Source organism: Mesoplodon densirostris, chromosome 8 (genome assembly GCF_025265405.1).
Source record: "Mesoplodon densirostris isolate mMesDen1 chromosome 8, mMesDen1 primary haplotype, whole genome shotgun sequence".
NCBI lineage: Eukaryota > Metazoa > Chordata > Mammalia > Artiodactyla > Ziphiidae > Mesoplodon > Mesoplodon densirostris.
Genome location: NC_082668.1, coordinates 52,976,578 through 52,999,568, shown reverse-complemented (window position 1 = coordinate 52,999,568; position 22,991 = coordinate 52,976,578).

Sequence of the window (22,991 nt, the reverse complement as noted above, 5' to 3'; positions counted from 1 at the left end):
TTTTTTTTTCTTTTTTGGTTCAAGGTAGATTTCATTTCTCTTTCATGTATTTATAGATATAAGCATGGAAATCATTCATTCATATAAATATATCTGTGTGAAGGGAGGAAGTTTTTTCTGATTTAATTTTAAATTTTATTTTTTAATCTTGAAATTTAATTTTATTTATTTTTTATACAGCAGGTTATTATTAGTTATCTATTTTATACATATACATGTATACAGGTCAATCCCAATCTCCCAACTCACCCCACCACCACCACCCCATGCCTTCCCCCGCTTGGTGTCCATACGTTTGTTCTCTACCTCTGTGTCTCTATTTCTGCCCTACAAACCGGTTCATCTCTACCATTTTTTCTAGGTTCCACATATATGCATTAATATACAATATTTGTTTTTCTGTTTCTGACTTTCTTCACTCGGTATGACAGTCTCTAGATCCATCGACGTCTCAACAAATGACCCAGTTTCATTCCTTTGTATGGCTGAGTAATATTCCAATTTATATATGTACCACATCTTTATCCATTCGTCTGTCTGTGGGCATTTAGGTTGCTTCCATTACCTGGCTATTGTAAATAGTGCTGCAATGAACATTGTGGTGAATGTGTCTTTGATTTATGGGTTCCTCTGGGTATCTGTCCAGAAGTGGGATTGCTGGATCCTATGGTAATTCTATTTTTAAGGAACCTGCATACTGTTCTCCATAGTGACTGTATCAATTTACATTCCCACCAATGGTGGAAGAGGGTTCCTTTTGTCCACACCCTCCCCAGCATTTGTTGTCTGTAGATTTTCTGATGATGCCCATTCTAACAGGTGTCAGGTGATACCTCATTGTAGTTTTGATTTGCATTTCTCTAACAATTAGTGATGTTGAGCAGCTTTTCATGTGCGTCTTGTCCATCTCTGCACCTTCTCTGAAGAAATGTCTATTTAGATCTTCTAGCCATTTTTGTATTGGGTAGAAATAGAAATATAAAATAAAATAATAATATTTTTTAATATTAAGCTGCATGAGCTGTTTACATATATTGGAGATTAAACCTTTATCCATTGATTCCTTTGCAAATATTTTCTCCCATTCTGAGGGTTGCCTTTTTCCATTCCCGTATTTTAGAAAAAAAATAAAGAAAAAGAAGCAGAACAGAAATGTGCGTAAAACATGCCTCTGGAAACTGTCGTTTTGAAATATGGACGTCTTTTGAATTTTTTGGTCGATATACGACCCCAGGATTTGTTTTCAGGGCCGGTGTCATTTACAGGCCTGCCAATTACTTTGAATATCTACTGACTATTAGCGCTGGGATTACAGCTGCTGTTGTGTGAAACGGCCACAAGGTGGCAGCATTTCTCCTTTACCAAATCTGGTTACTGGGGCAACCGAGCCTCAGTGGAAGTCGTGTTCTAGGTTGTAATTTAGAATGGAATGTGCCAGGAAAATGCCCCTTATGTTTGTCTCATGGCTTCTTGTTCATTTCTTTAATTTAATTTTTATTTTTTATCACAGCCAGTTTGATTACAATGTTTGGGTTGTTTTAGGTGTGCAAGATGTGGTTCTTTTACACATATACATGTGTCTGTTCTTCCTGGGATCCTTTTCCCATGTACGTTATGACAGAATGCTGAGTAGTCTTCTCTTGGTATTCCGTAGGTGTTTGGTGATTCTATATTTCACCTGTGTTTGTATATGTCTGTTAACCCCAATATCCTAATGTATCCAATCCTCACACCTTTCCATTGGCGAAACATAAGTTTGTTTAATGAATCTGTGATTGCCCTTCTCTGTGGAAATATCTTCACTGGTATCAAGTTTTAGGTAACACCTATAAGTGATATCATACGATATGTGTCTTTCTCTTTCTGACTTACTACAAGTCACGTGATTACCTCTAGACTCATCTACGGTGCTGCAAATGGCATTGTGTCCTTTTTTTCCTTGGCTACTATTCTGTCTGTACATGTACCAGTTCATCTTTGTCCACTCATCTGTTGATGGACTTTTTGGTTGCTTCCATGTCATGGCTATTGTAATGCTGCGGCAATGCACATTTGCCTGCCTGTGTCTTTCCAATTCTGTCTTCTTAGGGTCTAGGCCCAGGAGTGGGCCTGCTGGATCATATGGTAGCAAAATGTTTACCTTGTGGAGGCACCTCCATTCTGTTCTCATTAGTGTCTCTTACCAGGATACGTCCCACTTAAAGTTGAAGTTATGGTCTTCTCCACAACACCTTCAGCGTTTATTGTTTGTAGTATTTTTGCTGATGTTTATTCTGACTAGTGTGAGCTGATACCACTTTGTGGTTGGATTTGCATGCGTCTCATAATCCCTTGAAATTGAGCCTTCTCGCATGTCCTTTTTTTCTTCAAACTGTGAGTACAGCTTACCTCTTCAAATTGTTTTCGTGAAGTGTGTGTGACATTTAGAAATATTTTGGCCATTACCTCCCTCAAGACATTTTGAGGTCAGGTTTCATTGACAGCCCTCCAGTATTGGTGCATATGAAGTGACCCTAAGTACAGGTTTTAAAGCTGCTGTTGCAGGTAATGCCCAGAGGGCGGCAGCATTTCTGCTTTTCCCAATCTGGTAACTAGGGAAACAGACCATCCTGGCAGTGGTGTTCCTCGGTTATATACTAGAGTGGAATGTGCCCCCAAAAGCTGATGTCTCCTTACTTATGTTTGCTTTATGAATTGAATTTATATTTTTCTTATTGGAGTCATATTCCATTGTGTACATGGACCACTTCTTCTTTGTGCATTCCTCTGTTGATGGACATTTTTGTAGCTTCCAAGTATTGGCTATGTTAAATATTGCTGTAGTGCACTATTGCCAGCCTGTGTCTTTTTTTTGGCTGTACGTGGGCCTCTCGTTGCCGTGGACCCTGCCATTGCAGAGCACAGGCTCCGGACATGCAGGCCCAGCAGCCATAGCTCACGGGACCGGCCACTCTACGGCATATGGGATCTTCTGGAACCGGGGTATGAACCCGTGTCCCCTGTATTGGCAGGTTGACTCTGAACCACTGCGCCACCAGTGAAGCCCAGCCTGTGTCTTTTTGATTCTCATCCCCTCAGGCGATAGGCCCAGCAGTGGGCATGCTTGATTGAAATGTAGCTCAGTATTTACCTTTCCAAGGCACCTCATTTTTGTTTTCATTACTGGCTCTTACAATGTCCCACGTTGAACCAAGGGTAGGCATTTCTCCAAAATCCCTTCAGCAATTATTGTTTGCAGAATTTTTGCTGATGGGCATTCTGACTGGTGTGAGCTGATAGGTTTATGTCATTTGGATTTGCATATCTATAATTATTCCTAATGTTCAGCCTTTTTCCATGCCTTTTTAAGGCATGCCTAACCCCGGCAGGGTCAGGCTGCCCAGGTCAGCCAATCCTCAAACCTCAGGGGCTCACATTGCAGAAAATGGACCTCGCTGAACTGGCCAGGTCCAAGGAACAGGTGTGGGCTCCTAAGAGTCAGGATAGACGAGGGGCTGCAGCTCCGGCTTGTTTCTTATCATTTTATCTGGCCCATGAGTGGGAGACAACTTCAAGAAGACACTCTCTTAATGAGAGGAACCCAGGAGTCAGGGAGAGGAGGGGTGATGGGTGGAGACAGAGGCCTGGTCCCCGTCTGCAGTGGAAGTCTCTGGAAGACCAGGCAGAGGGAGGCCGCACAGAGTGACGCCCAGGGTCACAGACCTGTCAGAGATGCTGTTTGTTAGTTCAAGTCCTGCTCTGAGGGGCTCTGTGTCAGCTCTGAGAGACAGGCCATCTGGGATGCTGTGAAATGAGGGCTATGTGCACGATTCCTGTGTTCCCAGCCCTGCTGTCCTACCTGCCCACGGGAGCTACGTATCCTGGGAGGGACCTGATCACGAGAGCACCATGCCCTGCTGGGTAGTTGCGCAGGTGAGCTCCATAACCTGGGAGGGGCCTGACCATGAGAGCCCCGTGGGCTGCTGGGCACCTGCCCAGGTGAGCCCCATATCCTGGGAGGGGCCTGACCACGAGAGCCCCATGGGCTGCTGGGTAGTTGCGCAGGTGAGCTCCATAACCTGGCATTGCCCTGACCACGTCAGCCCCGTGGGCTGCTGGGGACCTGGTAAAGGATGTCAGGACAGTCAGTGAAGTCACTGAGGATATACATCCAGTAGTTCCTAATTCCTACACCCTGCTGGTCATTCTACCATCCACCATGACATGGTTTTTTGTATTAGACTTTAATGATGCCTTCTTCTGTATTCCGTTGGTCCCAGAAAGGCTCTGCTGCCCTAGTAACCAGATTTGGGAATGGAGAACTCACGCCACCTTGTGGCCATTTCCCACAACAGCAGCTTTAAACCCAGTGCTAATGGTCACTAAATATTCACACTCATTGCAGGCCTGTGAATGACACCTGCCCTCAAAAACAATCCTGGGGTCGAAAATTGACCAAAAAATTCAAAAGAGGGCAACCATCCAAGAAGACTATTTCAAGAGGTTAATTGTACTCTCCGTTTTCTTTTCTGTTTTTCTGTACAAGAAATTTAAAAAGGCATGGAAAAAGGCTGAACGTTAGGAATAATTAAAGATATGCAAATCCAAATTACAAAAACCTGTCAGCTCACACCAGTCAGAATGGCCATCAGCAAAAATCCTGCAAACAATAAATGCTGAAGGGGTTTAGGAGAAATGCCTACCCTTGGTTCAACGTGGGACATTGTAAGAGCCAGTAATGAAAACAAAAATGAGGTGCCTTGGAAAGGTAAATACTGAGCTACCATTCAATCAAGCATACCCACTGCTGGGCCTATCGCCTGAGGGGATGAGAATCAAAAAGACACAGGCTGGGCTTCACTGGTGGCGCAGTGGTTCAGAGTCCGACTGCCAATGCAGGGGACACGGGTTCATGCCCAGGTTCCGGAAGATCCCACATGCCGTGGAGCGGCGGGTCCCGTGAGCTATGGCTGCTGGGCCTGCGTGTCCGGAGCCTGTGCTCTGCAATGGGAGGGTCCACGGCAACGAGAGGCCCACGTAGAGCCAAAAAAAAAAAAAGACACAGGCTGGCAATCCTGTACTACAGAACATTTAACATAGCCAATACTTGGAAGCTACGAAAATGTCCATCAACAGAGGAATGCACAAAGAAGAAGTGGTCCATGTACACAATGGAATATGACTCCAATAAGAAAAATATAAATTCAATTCATAAAGCAAACATAAGTAAGGAGACATCAGCTTTTGGGGGCACATTCCACTCTAGTATATAACCGAGGAACACCACTGCCAGGATGGTCTGTTTCCCTAGTTACCAGATTGGGAAAAGCAGAAATGCTGCCGCCCTCTGGCCATTACCTGCAACAGCAGCTTTAAAACCTGTACTTAGGGTCACTTCATATGCACCAATACTGGAGGGCTGTCAATGAAACCTGACCTCAAAATGTCTTGAGGGAGGTAATGGCCAAAATATTTCTAAATGTCACACACACTTCACGAAAACAATTTGAAGAGGTAAGCTGTACTCACAGTTTGAAGAAAAAAAGGACATGCGAGAAGGCTCAATTTCAAGGGATTATGAGACGCATGCAAATCCAACCACAAAGTGGTATCAGCTCACACTAGTCAGAATAAACATCAGCAAAAATACTACAAACAATAAACGCTGAAGGTGTTGTGGAGAAGACCATAACTTCAACTTTAAGTGGGACGTATCCTGGTAAGAGACACTAATGAGAACAGAATGGAGGTGCCTCCACAAGGTAAACATTTTGCTACCATATGATCCAGCAGGCCCACTCCTGGGCCTATACCCTAAGAAGACAGAATTGGAAAGACACAGGCAGGCAAATGTGCATTGCCGCAGCATTACAATAGCCATGACATGGAAGCAACCAAAAAGTCCATCAACAGATGAGTGGACAAAGATGAACTGGTACATGTACAGACAGAATAGTAGCCAAGGAAAAAAAGGACACAATGCCATTTGCAGCACCGTAGATGAGTCTAGAGGTAATCACGTGACTTGTAGTAAGTCAGAAAGAGAAAGACACATATCGTATGATATCACTTATAGGTGTTACCTAAAACTTGATACCAGTGAAGATATTTCCACAGAGAAGGGCAATCACAGATTCATTAAACAAACTTATGTTTCGCCAATGGAAAGGTGTGAGGATTGGATACATTAGGATATTGGGGTTAACAGACATATACAAACACAGGTGAAATATAGAATCACCAAACACCTACGGAATACCAAGAGAAGACTACTCAGCATTCTGTCATAACGTACATGGGAAAAGGATCCCAGGAAGAACAGACACATGTATATGTGTAAAAGAACCACATCTTGCACACCTAAAACAACCCAAACATTGTAATCAAACTGGCTGTGATAAAAAATAAAAATTAAATTAAAGAAATGAACAAGAAGCCGTGAGACAAACATAAGGGGCATTTTCCTGGCACATTCCATTCTAAATTACAACCTAGAACACGACTTCCACTGAGGCTCGGTTGCCCCAGTAACCAGATTTGGTAAAGGAGAAATGCTGCCACCTTGTGGCCATTTCACACAACAGCAGCTGTAATCCCAGCGCTAATAGTCAGTAGATATTCAAAGTAATTGGCAGGCCTGTAAATGACACCTGCCCTGAAAACAAATCCTGGGGTCGTATATCGACCAAAAAATTCAAAAGACGTCCATATTTCAAAACGACAGTTTCCAGAGGCATGTTTTATGCACATTTCTGTTCTGCTTCTTTTTCTTTATTTTTTTTCTAAAATACGGGAATGGAAAAAGGCAACCCTCAGAATGGGAGAAAATATTTGCAAAGGAATCAATGGACAAAGGTTTAATCTCCAATATATATAAACAGCTCATGCAGCTTAATATATATAAAACAAACAACCCAATACAAAAATGGGTAGAAGATCTAAATAGACATTTCTTCAAAGAAGATGCAGAGATGGACAAGACGCACATGAAAAGCTGCTCAACATGACTAATTATTAGAGAAATGCAAATCAAAACTACAGTGAGATATCACCTCACCTGTTAGAATGGGCATCATCAGAAAATCTACAAACAACAAATGCTGGGGAGGGTGTGGACAAAAGGAACCCTCTTCCACCATTGGTGGGAATGTAAATTGATACAGTCACTATGGAGAGCAGTATGGAGGTTCCTTTGAAAACTCAAAATAGAATTAGCATATGATCCAGCAATCCCACTTCCGGGCATATACCCAGAGAAAACCATAAATCCAAAAGACACATTCACCGCAATGTTCATTGCAGCACTATTTAGAATAACCACGTAATGGAAGCAACCTAAATGCCCACAGACAGACGAATGGATAAAGATGTGGTACATATATAAAATGGAATACTACTCAGCCATACAAAGGAATGAAACTGGGTCATTTGTTGAGACGTCGATGGATCTAGAGACTGTCATACAGAGTGAAGTAAGTCAGAAAGAGAAAAACAAATACTGTATATTAATGCATATATGTGGAACCTAGAAAAATGGTAGAGATGAACCGGTTTGCAGGGCAGAAATAGAGACACAGAGGTAGAGAACAAACGTATGGATACCAAGGGCGGGAAGCCATGGGTTGGTGGTGGTGGGATGAGTTGGGAGATTGGGATTGACCTGTATACATGTATATGTATAAAATAGATAACTTATAATAACCTGCTGTATAAAAAAATAAATAAAATTAAATTTCAAGATTAAAAAAATAAAATTTAAAAATAAAGCAGAAAAAAGTTCCTCCCTTCACACAGATATATTTATATGAATGAATTATTTCCATGCTTATATCTATAAATACATGAAAGAGAAATGAAATCTACCTTGAACCAAAAAAGAAAAAAAAAACCAGAACCCACCAGTTATACAGAGGAAAACGCTATCAGGGCACTTGCTCCAGTGGTAAACAATTCTGAAGTTCGTCAGAGGTGGGGAATCATCTCCCATGCAGCCAGCAGGCCCCCCACAAGGAACGTCCTCATTGCAAAGCTGGGGGACCATGCCGAGGGGTCTGTGAGTAAACGTGAGATGAGCCCCAGGCCAGCTGCTGCTGAACTGTTCCCACCCTTCCCAGGTAAAACACTTGAATATGTACAAGGACTCGAAAGCCTAGAGGAAGGGCCGTGGAGCCACACCAGCGACAGCACGCAGGCCGACTTGGTGCCTGCAGGCCAGCCAGGATGCTCCTGGCCCCGGGCGCTCTTCTGGAAGCTTTCCATTTCCCTGCCTGAGATACCCCTCCTGTCCCGGCCCCCACTGCTTTTTTCCTTCCTCACCTCTGCCCGGGGAGAAATTCCAGCCGAAGTTATGGGTGACACATCCTCTTCTTTAGCAGGTGGCAGCCTGGCAACTCCTTCAGAATCTCCAGCAGAGCCCCACTCACACCGGACCACCCACAAAGCCGTGGCCCCTCACACCCTCCCACCAGCACAGCCCCGAGACTGCTGACGGGGCAGAGAATATGGCGTCAGGCATACCTGCAGTGCCTCTTGCTGCCTGGAGTGGTGTTTATATTGACCTCAACACAGGCACACCTGGGCAGGGCTGGCCGGCAGGGTCAGGCTGCCCAGCTCAGCCAATCCTCAAACCTCAGGGGCTCACATTGCAGAAAATGGACCTCGCTGAACTGGCCAGGTCCAAGGAACAGGTGTGGGCTCCTAAGAGTCAGGATAGACAAGGGGCTGCAGCTCCGGCTTGTTTTCTAATCATTTTATCTGGCCCATGAGTGGGAGACAACTTCAAGAAGACACTCTCTTAATGAGAGGAACCCAGGAGTCAGGGAGAGGAGGGGTGATGGGTGGAGACAGAGGCCTGGTCCCCGTCTGCAGTGGAAGTCTCTGGAAGACCAGGCAGAGGGAGGCCGCACAGAGTGACGCCCAGGGTCACAGACCTGTCGGAGATGCTGTTTGTTAGTTCAAGTCCTGCTCTGAGGGGCTCTGTGTCAGCTCTGAGAGACAGGCCATCTGGGATGCTGTGAAATGAGGGCTATGTGCACGATTCCTGTGTTCCCAGCCCTGCTGTCCTACCTGCCCACGGGAGCTACGTATCCTGGGAGGGACCTGATCACGAGAGCCCCATGCGCTGCTGGGTAGTTGCGCAGGTGAGCTCCATAACCTGGGAGGGGCCTGACCATGAGAGCCCCGTGGGCTGCTGGGCACCTGCCCAGGTGAGCCCCATATCCTGGGAGGGGCCTGACCACGAGAGCCCCATGGGCTGCTGGGTAGTTGCGCAGGTGAGCTCCATAACCTGGCATTGCCCTGACCACGTCAGCCCCGTGGGCTGCTGGGGACCTGGTAAAGGATGTCAGGACACTCAGTGAAGTCACTGAGGATATACATCCAGTAGTTCCTAATTCCTACACCCTGCTGGTCATTCTACCATCCACCATGACATGGTTTTCTGTATTAGACTTTAATGATGCCTTCTTCTGTATTCCGTTGGTCCCAGAAAGGCTCTGCTGCCCTAGTAACCAGATTTGGGAATGGAGAACTAACGCCACCTTGTGGCCATTTCCCACAACAGCAGCTTTAAACCCAGTGCTAATGGTCACTAAATATTCACACTCATTGCAGGCCTGTGAATGACACCTGCCCTCAAAAACAATCCTGGGGTCGAAAATTGACCAAAAAATTCAAAAGAGGGCAACCATCCAAGAAGACTATTTCAAGAGGTTAATTGTACTCTCCGTTTTCTTTTCTGTTTTTCTGTACAAGAAATTTAAAAAGGCATGGAAAAAGGCTGAACGTTAGGAATAATTAAAGATATGCAAATCCAAATTACAAAAACCTGTCAGCTCACACCAGTCAGAATGGCCATCAGCAAAAATCCTGCAAACAATAAATGCTGAAGGGGTTTAGGAGAAATGCCTACCCTTGGTTCAACGTGAGACATTGTAAGAGCCAGTAATGAAAACAAAAATGAGGTGCCTTGGAAAGGTAAATACTGAGCTACCATTCAATCAAGCATACCCACTGCTGGGCCTATCGCCTGAGGGGATGAGAATCAAAAAGACACAGGCTGGGCTTCACTGGTGGCGCAGTGGTTCAGAGTCCGACTGCCAATGCAGGGGACACGGGTTCATGCCCCGGTTCCGGAAGATCCCACATGCCGTGGAGCGGCGGGTCCCGTGAGCTATGGCTGCTGGGCCTGCGTGTCCGGAGCCTGTGCTCTGCAATGGGAGGGTCCACGGCAACGAGAGGCCCACGTAGAGCCAAAAAAAAAAAAAAAGACACAGGCTGGCAATCCTGTACTACAGAACATTTAACATAGCCAATACTTGGAAGCAACGAAAATGTCCATCAACAGAGGAATGCACAAAGAAGAAGTGGTCCATGTACACAATGGAATATGACTCCAATAAGAAAAATATAAATTCAATTCATAAAGCAAACATAAGTAAGGAGACATCAGCTTTTGGGGGCACATTCCACTCTAGTATATAACCGAGGAACACCACTGCCAGGATGGTCTGTTTCCCTAGTTACCAGATTGGGAAAAGCAGAAATGCTGCCGCCCTCTGGCCATTACCTGCAACAGCAGCTTTAAAACCTGTACTTAGGGTCACTTCAAATGCACCAATACTGGAGGGCTGTCAATGAAACCTGACCTCAAAATGTCTTGAGGGAGGTAATGGCCAAAATATTTCTAAATGTCACACACACTTCACGAAAACAATTTGAAGAGGTAAGCTGTACTCACAGTTTGAAGAAAAAAAGGACATGCGAGAAGGCTCAATTTCAAGGGATTATGAGACGCATGCAAATCCAACCACAAAGTGGTATCAGCTCACACTAGTCAGAATAAACATCAGCAAAAATACTACAAACAATAAACGCTGAAGGTGTTGTGGAGAAGACCATAACTTCAACTTTAAGTGGGACGTATCCTGGTAAGAGACACTAATGAGAACAGAATGGAGGTGCCTCCACAAGGTAAACATTTTGCTACCATATGATCCAGCAGGCCCACTCCTGGGCCTATACCCTAAGAAGACAGAATTGGAAAGACACAGGCAGGCAAATGTGCATTGCCGCAGCATTACAATAGCCATGACATGGAAGCAACCAAAAAGTCCATCAACAGATGAGTGGACAAAGATGAACTGGTACATGTACAGACAGAATAGTAGCCAAGGAAAAAAAGGACACAATGCCATTTGCAGCACCGTAGATGAGTCTAGAGGTAATCACGTGACTTGTAGTAAGTCAGAAAGAGAAAGACACATATCGTATGATATCACTTATAGGTGTTACCTAAAACTTGATACCAGTGAAGATATTTCCACAGAGAAGGGCAATCACAGATTCATTAAACAAACTTATGTTTCGCCAATGGAAAGGTGTGAGGATTGGATACATTAGGATATTGGGGTTAACAGACATATACAAACACAGGTGAAATATAGAATCACCAAACACCTACGGAATACCAAGAGAAGACTACTCAGCATTCTGTCATAACGTACATGGGAAAAGGATCCCAGGAAGAACAGACACATGTATATGTGTAAAAGAACCACATCTTGCACACCTAAAACAACCCAAACATTGTAATCAAACTGGCTGTGATAAAAAATAAAAATTAAATTAAAGAAATGAACAAGAAGCCGTGAGACAAACATAAGGGGCATTTTCCTGGCACATTCCATTCTAAATTACAACCTAGAACACGACTTCCACTGAGGCTCGGTTGCCCCAGTAACCAGATTTGGTAAAGGAGAAATGCTGCCACCTTGTGGCCATTTCACACAACAGCAGCTGTAATCCCAGCGCTAATAGTCAGTAGATATTCAAAGTAATTGGCAGGCCTGTAAATGACACCTGCCCTGAAAACAAATCCTGGGGTCGTATATCGACCAAAAAATTCAAAAGACGTCCATATTTCAAAACGACAGTTTCCAGAGGCATGTTTTATGCACATTTCTGTTCTGCTTCTTTTTCTTTATTTTTTTTCTAAAATACGGGAATGGAAAAAGGCAACCCTCAGAATGGGAGAAAATATTTGCAAAGGAATCAATGGACAAAGGTTTAATCTCCAATATATATAAACAGCTCATGCAGCTTAATATATATAAAACAAACAACCCAATACAAAAATGGGTAGAAGATCTAAATAGACATTTCTTCAAAGAAGATGCAGAGATGGACAAGACGCACATGAAAAGCTGCTCAACATGACTAATTATTAGAGAAATGCAAATCAAAACTACAGTGAGATATCACCTCACCTGTTAGAATGGGCATCATCAGAAAATCTACAAACAACAAATGCTGGGGAGGGTGTGGACAAAAGGAACCCTCTTCCACCATTGGTGGGAATGTAAATTGATACAGTCACTATGGAGAGCAGTATGGAGGTTCCTTTGAAAACTCAAAATAGAATTAGCATATGATCCAGCAATCCCACTTCCGGGCATATACCCAGAGAAAACCATAAATCCAAAAGACACATTCACTGCAATGTTCATTGCAGCACTATTTAGAATAACCACGTAATGGAAGCAACCTAAATGCCCACAGACAGACGAATGGATAAAGATGTGGTACATATATAAAATGGAATACTACTCAGCCATACAAAGGAATGAAACTGGGTCATTTGTTGAGACGTCGATGGATCTAGAGACTGTCATACAGAGTGAAGTAAGTCAGAAAGAGAAAAACAAATACTGTATATTAATGCATATATGTGGAACCTAGAAAAATGGTAGAGATGAACCGGTTTGCAGGGCAGAAATAGAGACACAGAGGTAGAGAACAAACGTATGGATACCAAGGGCGGGAAGCCATGGGTTGGTGGTGGTGGGATGAGTTGGGAGATTGGGATTGACCTGTATACATGTATATGTATAAAATAGATAACTTATAATAACCTGCTGTATAAAAAAATAAATAAAATTAAATTTCAAGATTAAAAAAATAAAATTTAAAAATAAAGCAGAAAAAAGTTCCGCCCTTCACACAGATATATTTATATGAATGAATTATTTCCATGCTTATATCTATGAATACATGAAAGAGAAATGAAATCTACCTTGAACCAAAAAAGAAAAAAAAAACCAGAACCCACCAGTTATACAGAGGAAAACGCTATCAGGGCACTTGCTCCAGTGGTAAACAATTCTGAAGTTCGTCAGAGGTGGGGAATCATCTCCCATGCAGCCAGCAGGCCCCCCACAAGGAACGTCCTCATTGCAAAGCTGGGGGACCATGCCGAGGGGTCTGTGAGTAAACGTGAGATGAGCCCCAGGCCAGCTGCTGCTGAACTGTTCCCACCCTTCCCAGGTAAAACACTTGAATATGTACAAGGACTCGAAAGCCTAGAGGAAGGGCCGTGGAGCCACACCAGCGACAGCACGCAGGCCGACTTGGTGCCTGCAGGCCAGCCAGGATGCTCCTGGCCCCGGGCGCTCTTCTGGAAGCTTTCCATTTCCCTGCCTGAGATACCCCTCCTGTCCCGGCCCCCACTGCTTTTTTCCTTCCTCACCTCTGCCCGGGGAGAAATTCCAGCCGAAGTTATGGGTGACACATCCTCTTCTTTAGCAGGTGGCAGCCTGGCAACTCCTTCAGAATCTCCAGCAGAGCCCCACTCACACCGGACCACCCACAAAGCCGTGGCCCCTCACACCCTCCCACCAGCACAGCCCCGAGACTGCTGACGGGGCAGAGAATATGGCGTCAGGCATACCTGCAGTGCCTCTTGCTGCCTGGAGTGGTGTTTATATTGACCTCAACACAGGCACACCTGGGCAGGGCTGGCCGGCAGGGTCAGGCTGCCCAGCTCAGCCAATCCTCAAACCTCAGGGGCTCACATTGCAGAAAATGGACCTCGCTGAACTGGCCAGGTCCAAGGAACAGGTGTGGGCTCCTAAGAGTCAGGATAGACAAGGGGCTGCAGCTCCGGCTTGTTTTCTAATCATTTTATCTGGCCCATGAGTGGGAGACAACTTCAAGAAGACACTCTCTTAATGAGAGGAACCCAGGAGTCAGGGAGAGGAGGGGTGATGGGTGGAGACAGAGGCCTGGTCCCCGTCTGCAGTGGAAGTCTCTGGAAGACCAGGCAGAGGGAGGCCGCACAGAGTGACGCCCAGGGTCACAGACCTGTCGGAGATGCTGTTTGTTAGTTCAAGTCCTGCTCTGAGGGGCTCTGTGTCAGCTCTGAGAGACAGGCCATCTGGGATGCTGTGAAATGAGGGCTATGTGCACGATTCCTGTGTTCCCAGCCCTGCTGTCCTACCTGCCCACGGGAGCTACGTATCCTGGGAGGGACCTGATCACGAGAGCCCCATGCGCTGCTGGGTAGTTGCGCAGGTGAGCTCCATAACCTGGGAGGGGCCTGACCATGAGAGCCCCGTGGGCTGCTGGGCACCTGCCCAGGTGAGCCCCATATCCTGGGAGGGGCCTGACCACGAGAGCCCCATGGGCTGCTGGGTAGTTGCGCAGGTGAGCTCCATAACCTGGCATTGCCCTGACCACGTCAGCCCCGTGGGCTGCTGGGGACCTGGTAAAGGATGTCAGGACACTCAGTGAAGTCACTGAGGATATACATCCAGTAGTTCCTAATTCCTACACCCTGCTGGTCATTCTACCATCCACCATGACATGGTTTTCTGTATTAGACTTTAATGATGCCTTCTTCTGTATTCCGTTGGTCCCAGAAAGGCTCTGCTGCCCTAGTAACCAGATTTGGGAATGGAGAACTAACGCCACCTTGTGGCCATTTCCCACAACAGCAGCTTTAAACCCAGTGCTAATGGTCACTAAATATTCACACTCATTGCAGGCCTGTGAATGACACCTGCCCTCAAAAACAATCCTGGGGTCGAAAATTGACCAAAAAATTCAAAAGAGGGCAACCATCCAAGAAGACTATTTCAAGAGGTTAATTGTACTCTCCGTTTTCTTTTCTGTTTTTCTGTACAAGAAATTTAAAAAGGCATGGAAAAAGGCTGAACGTTAGGAATAATTAAAGATATGCAAATCCAAATTACAAAAACCTGTCAGCTCACACCAGTCAGAATGGCCATCAGCAAAAATCCTGCAAACAATAAATGCTGAAGGGGTTTAGGAGAAATGCCTACCCTTGGTTCAACGTGAGACATTGTAAGAGCCAGTAATGAAAACAAAAATGAGGTGCCTTGGAAAGGTAAATACTGAGCTACCATTCAATCAAGCATACCCACTGCTGGGCCTATCGCCTGAGGGGATGAGAATCAAAAAGACACAGGCTGGGCTTCACTGGTGGCGCAGTGGTTCAGAGTCCGACTGCCAATGCAGGGGACACGGGTTCATGCCCCGGTTCCGGAAGATCCCACATGCCGTGGAGCGGCGGGTCCCGTGAGCTATGGCTGCTGGGCCTGCGTGTCCGGAGCCTGTGCTCTGCAATGGGAGGGTCCACGGCAACGAGAGGCCCACGTAGAGCCAAAAAAAAAAAAAAAGACACAGGCTGGCAATCCTGTACTACAGAACATTTAACATAGCCAATACTTGGAAGCAACGAAAATGTCCATCAACAGAGGAATGCACAAAGAAGAAGTGGTCCATGTACACAATGGAATATGACTCCAATAAGAAAAATATAAATTCAATTCATAAAGCAAACATAAGTAAGGAGACATCAGCTTTTGGGGGCACATTCCACTCTAGTATATAACCGAGGAACACCACTGCCAGGATGGTCTGTTTCCCTAGTTACCAGATTGGGAAAAGCAGAAATGCTGCCGCCCTCTGGCCATTACCTGCAACAGCAGCTTTAAAACCTGTACTTAGGGTCACTTCATATGCACCAATACTGGAGGGCTGTCAATGAAACCTGACCTCAAAATGTCTTGAGGGAGGTAATGGCCAAAATATTTCTAAATGTCACACACACTTCACGAAAACAATTTGAAGAGGTAAGCTGTACTCACAGTTTGAAGAAAAAAAGGACATGCGAGAAGGCTCAATTTCAAGGGATTATGAGACGCATGCAAATCCAACCACAAAGTGGTATCAGCTCACACTAGTCAGAATAAACATCAGCAAAAATACTACAAACAATAAACGCTGAAGGTGTTGTGGAGAAGACCATAACTTCAACTTTAAGTGGGACGTATCCTGGTAAGAGACACTAATGAGAACAGAATGGAGGTGCCTCCACAAGGTAAACATTTTGCTACCATATGATCCAGCAGGCCCACTCCTGGGCCTATACCCTAAGAAGACAGAATTGGAAAGACACAGGCAGGCAAATGTGCATTGCCGCAGCATTACAATAGCCATGACATGGAAGCAACCAAAAAGTCCATCAACAGATGAGTGGACAAAGATGAACTGGTACATGTACAGACAGAATAGTAGCCAAGGAAAAAAAGGACACAATGCCATTTGCAGCACCGTAGATGAGTCTAGAGGTAATCACGTGACTTGTAGTAAGTCAGAAAGAGAAAGACACATATCGTATGATATCACTTATAGGTGTTACCTAAAACTTGATACCAGTGAAGATATTTCCACAGAGAAGGGCAATCACAGATTCATTAAACAAACTTATGTTTCGCCAATGGAAAGGTGTGAGGATTGGATACATTAGGATATTGGGGTTAACAGACATATACAAACACAGGTGAAATATAGAATCACCAAACACCTACGGAATACCAAGAGAAGACTACTCAGCATTCTGTCATAACGTACATGGGAAAAGGATCCCAGGAAGAACAGACACATGTATATGTGTAAAAGAACCACATCTTGCACACCTAAAACAACCCAAACATTGTAATCAAACTGGCTGTGATAAAAAATAAAAATTAAATTAAAGAAATGAACAAGAAGCCGTGAGACAAACATAAGGGGCATTTTCCTGGCACATTCCATTCTAAATTACAACCTAGAACACGACTTCCACTGAGGCTCGGTTGCCCCAGTAACCAGATTTGGTAAAGGAGAAATGCTGCCACCTTGTGGCCATTTCACACAACAGCAGCTGTAATCCCAGCGCTAATAGTCAGTAGATATTCAAAGTAATTGGCAGGCCTGTAAATGACACCTGCCCTGAAAACAAATCCTGGGGTCGTATATCGACCAAAAAATTCAAAAGACGTCCATATTTCAAAACGACAGTTTCCAGAGGCATGTTTTATGCACATTTCTGTTCTGCTTCTTTTTCTTTATTTTTTTTCTAAAATACGGGAATGGAAAAAGGCAACCCTCAGAATGGGAGAAAATATTTGCAAAGGAATCAATGGACAAAGGTTTAATCTCCAATATATATAAACAGCTCATGCAGCTTAATATATATAAAACAAACAACCCAATACAAAAATGGGTAGAAGATCTAAATAGACATTTCTTCAAAGAAGATGCAGAGATGGACAAGACGCACATGAAAAGCTGCTCAACATGACTAATTATTAGAGAAATGCAAATCAAAACTACAGTGAGATATCACCTCACCTGTTAGAATGGGCATCATCAGAAAATCTACAAACAACAAATGCTGGGGAGGGTGTGGACAAAAGGAACCCTCTTCCACCATTGGTGGGAATGTAAATTGATACAGTCACTATGGAGAGCAGTATGGAGGTTCCTTTGAAAACTCAAAATAGAATTAGCATATGATCCAGCAATCCCACTTCCGGGCATATACCCAGAGAAAACCATAAATCCAAAAGACACATTCACTGCAATGTTCATTGCAGCACTATTTAGAATAACCACGTAATGGAAGCAACCTAAATGCCCACAGACAGACGAATGGATAAAGATGTGGTACATATATAAAATGGAATACTACTCAGCCATACAAAGGAATGAAACTGGGTCATTTGTTGAGACGTCGATGGATCTAGAGACTGTCATACAGAGTGAAGTAAGTCAGAAAGAGAAAAACAAATACTGTATATTAATGCATATATGTGGAACCTAGAAAAATGGTAGAGATGAACCGGTTTGCAGGGCAGAAATAGAGACACAGAGGTAGAGAACAAACGTATGGATACCAAGGGCGGGAAGCCATGGGTTGGTGGTGGTGGGATGAGTTGGGAGATTGGGATTGACCTGTATACATGTATATGTATAAAATAGATAACTTATAATAACCTGCTGTATAAAAAAATAAATAAAATTAAATTTCAAGATTAAAAAAATAAAATTTAAAAATAAAGCAGAAAAAAGTTCCGCCCTTCACACAGATATATTTATATGAATGAATTATTTCCATGCTTATATCTATGAATACATGAAAGAGAAATGAAATCTACCTTGAACCAAAAAAGAAAAAAAAAACCAGAACCCACCAGTTATACAGAGGAAAACGCTATCAGGGCACTTGCTCCAGTGGTAAACAATTCTGAAGTTCGTCAGAGGTGGGGAATCATCTCCCATGCAGCCAGCAGGCCCCCCACAAGGAACGTCCTCATTGCAAAGCTGGGGGACCATGCCGAGGGGTCTGTGAGTAAACGTGAGATGAGCCCCAGGCCAGCTGCTGCTGAACTGTTCCCACCCTTCCCAGGTAAAACACTTGAATATGTACAAGGACTCGAAAGCCTAGAGGAAGGGCCGTGGAGCCACACCAGCGACAGCACGCAGGCCGACTTGGTGCCTGCAGGCCAGCCAGGATGCTCCTGGCCCCGGGCGCTCTTCTGGAAGCTTTCCATTTCCCTGCCTGAGATACCCCTCCTGTCCCGGCCCCCACTGCTTTTTTCCTTCCTCACCTCTGCCCGGGGAGAAATTCCAGCCGAAGTTATGGGTGACACATCCTCTTCTTTAGCAGGTGGCAGCCTGGCAACTCCTTCAGAATCTCCAGCAGAGCCCCACTCACACCGGACCACCCACAAAGCCGTGGCCCCTCACACCCTCCCACCAGCACAGCCCCGAGACTGCTGACGGGGCAGAGAATATGGCGTCAGGCATACCTGCAGTGCCTCTTGCTGCCTGGAGTGGTGTTTATATTGACCTCAACACAGGCACACCTGGGCAGGGCTGGCCGGCAGGGTCAGGCTGCCCAGCTCAGCCAATCCTCAAACCTCAGGGGCTCACATTGCAGAAAATGGACCTCGCTGAACTGGCCAGGTCCAAGGAACAGGTGTGGGCTCCTAAGAGTCAGGATAGACAAGGGGCTGCAGCTCCGGCTTGTTTTCTAATCATTTTATCTGGCCCATGAGTGGGAGACAACTTCAAGAAGACACTCTCTTAATGAGAGGAACCCAGGAGTCAGGGAGAGGAGGGGTGATGGGTGGAGACAGAGGCCTGGTCCCCGTCTGCAGTGGAAGTCTCTGGAAGACCAGGCAGAGGGAGGCCGCACAGAGTGACGCCCAGGGTCACAGACCTGTCGGAGATGCTGTTTGTTAGTTCAAGTCCTGCTCTGAGGGGCTCTGTGTCAGCTCTGAGAGACAGGCCATCTGGGATGCTGTGAAATGAGGGCTATGTGCACGATTCCTGTGTTCCCAGCCCTGCTGTCCTACCTGCCCACGGGAGCTACGTATCCTGGGAGGGACCTGATCACGAGAGCCCCATGCGCTGCTGGGTAGTTGCGCAGGTGAGCTCCATAACCTGGGAGGGGCCTGACCATGAGAGCCCCGTGGGCTGCTGGGCACCTGCCCAGGTGAGCCCCATATCCTGGGAGGGGCCTGACCACGAGAGCCCCATGGGCTGCTGGGTAGTTGCGCAGGTGAGCTCCATAACCTGGCATTGCCCTGACCACGTCAGCCCCGTGGGCTGCTGGGGACCTGGTAAAGGATGTCAGGACACTCAGTGAAGTCACTGAGGATATACATCCAGTAGTTCCTAATTCCTACACCCTGCTGGTCATTCTACCATCCACCATGACATGGTTTTCTGTATTAGACTTTAATGATGCCTTCTTCTGTATTCCGTTGGTCCCAGAAAGGCTCTGCTGCCCTAGTAACCAGATTTGGGAATGGAGAACTAACGCCACCTTGTGGCCATTTCCCACAACAGCAGCTTTAAACCCAGTGCTAATGGTCACTAAATATTCACACTCATTGCAGGCCTGTGAATGACACCTGCCCTCAAAAACAATCCTGGGGTCGAAAATTGACCAAAAAATTCAAAAGAGGGCAACCATCCAAGAAGACTATTTCAAGAGGTTAATTGTACTCTCCGTTTTCTTTTCTGTTTTTCTGTACAAGAAATTTAAAAAGGCATGGAAAAAGGCTGAACGTTAGGAATAATTAAAGATATGCAAATCCAAATTACAAAAACCTGTCAGCTCACACCAGTCAGAATGGCCATCAGCAAAAATCCTGCAAACAATAAATGCTGAAGGGGTTTAGGAGAAATGCCTACCCTTGGTTCAACGTGGGACATTGTAAGAGCCAGTAATGAAAACAAAAATGAGGTGCCTTGGAAAGGTAAATACTGAGCTACCATTCAATCAAGCATACCCACTGCTGGGCCTATCGCCTGAGGGGATGAGAATCAAAAAGACACAGGCTGGGCTTCACTGGTGGCGCAGTGGTTCAGAGTCCGACTGCCAATGCAGGGGACACGGGTTCATGCCCCGGTTCCGGAAGATCCCACATGCCGTGGAGCGGCGGGTCCCGTGAGCTATGGCTGCTGGGCCTGCGTGTCCGGAGCCTGTGCTCTGCAATGGGAGGGTCCACGGCAACGAGAGGCCCACGTAGAGCCAAAAAAAAAAAAAAGACACAGGCTGGCAATCCTGTACTACAGAACATTTAACATAGCCAATACTTGGAAGCTACGAAAATGTCCATCAACAGAGGAATGCACAAAGAAGAAGTGGTCCATGTACACAATGGAATATGACTCCAATAAGAAAAATATAAATTCAATTCATAAAGCAAACATAAGTAAGGAGACATCAGCTTTTGGGGGCACATTCCACTCTAGTATATAACCGAGGAACACCACTGCCAGGATGGTCTGTTTCCCTAGTTACCAGATTGGGAAAAGCAGAAATGCTGCCGCCCTCTGGCCATTACCTGCAACAGCAGCTTTAAAACCTGTACTTAGGGTCACTTCATATGCACCAATACTGGAGGGCTGTCAATGAAACCTGACCTCAAAATGTCTTGAGGGAGGTAATGGCCAAAATATTTCTAAATGTCACACACACTTCACGAAAACAATTTGAAGAGGTAAGCTGTACTCACAGTTTGAAGAAAAAAAGGACATGCGAGAAGGCTCAATTTCAAGGGATTATGAGACGCATGCAAATCCAACCACAAAGTGGTATCAGCTCACACTAGTCAGAATAAACATCAGCAAAAATACTACAAACAATAAACGCTGAAGGTGTTGTGGAGAAGACCATAACTTCAACTTTAAGTGGGACGTATCCTGGTAAGAGACACTAATGAGAACAGAATGGAGGTGCCTCCACAAGGTAAACATTTTGCTACCATATGATCCAGCAGGCCCACTCCTGGGCCTAGACCCTAAGAAGACAGAATTGGAAAGACACAGGCAGGCAAATGTGCATTGCCGCAGCATTACAATAGCCATGACATGGAAGCAACCAAAAAGTCCATCAACAGATGAGTGGACAAAGATGAACTGGTACATGTACAGACAGAATAGTAGCCAAGGAAAAAAAGGACACAATGCCATTTGCAGCACCGTAGATGAGTCTAGAGGTAATCACGTGACTTGTAGTAAGTCAGAAAGAGAAAGACACATATCGTATGATATCACTTATAGGTGTTACCTAAAACTTGATACCAGTGAAGATATTTCCACAGAGAAGGGCAATCACAGATTCATTAAACAAACTTATGTTTCGCCAATGGAAAGGTGTGAGGATTGGATACATTAGGATATTGGGGTTAACAGACATATACAAACACAGGTGAAATATAGAATCACCAAACACCTACGGAATACCAAGAGAAGACTACTCAGCATTCTGTCATAACGTACATGGGAAAAGGATCCCAGGAAGAACAGACACATGTATATGTGTAAAAGAACCACATCTTGCACACCTAAAGCAACCCAAACATTGTAATCAAACTGGCTGTGATAAAAAATAAAAATTAAATTAAAGAAATGAACAAGAAGCCGTGAGACAAACATAAGGGGCATTTTCCTGGCACATTCCATTTTAAATTACAACCTAGAACACGACTTCCACTGAGGCTCGGTTGCCCCAGTAACCAGATTTGGTAAAGGAGAAATGCTGCCACCTTGTGGCCATTTCACACAACAGCAGCTGTAATCCCAGCGCTAATAGTCAGTAGATATTCAAAGTAATTGGCAGGCCTGTAAATGACACCGGCCCTGAAAACAAATCCTGGGGTCGTATATCGACCAAAAAATTCAAAAGACGTCCATATTTCAAAACGACAGTTTCCAGAGGCATGTTTTACGCACATTTCTGTTCTGCTTCTTTTTCTTTATTTTTTTTCTAAAATACGGGAATGGAAAAAGGCAACCCTCAGAATGGGAGAAAATATTTGCAAAGGAATCAATGGACAAAGATTTAATCTCCAATATATATAAACAGCTCATGCAGCTTAATATATATAAAACAAACAACCCAATACAAAAATGGGTAGAAGATCTAAATAGACATTTCTTCAAAGAAGATGCAGAGATGGACAAGACGCACATGAAAAGCTGCTCAACATCACTAATTATTAGAGAAATGCAAATCAAAACTACAGTGAGATATCACCTCACCTGTTAGAATGGGCATCATCAGAAAATCTACAAACAACAAATGCTGGGGAGGGTGTGGACAAAAGGAACCCTCTTCCACCATTGGTGGGAATGTAAATTGATACAGTCACTATGGAGAGCAGTATGGAGGTTCCTTTGAAAACTCAAAATAGAATTAGCATATGATCCAGCAATCCCACTTCCGGGCATATACCCAGAGAAAACCATAAATCCAAAAGACACATTCACCGCAATGTTCATTGCAGCACTATTTAGAATAACCACGTAATGGAAGCAACCTAAATGCCCACAGACAGACGAATGGATAAAGATGTGGTACATATATAAAA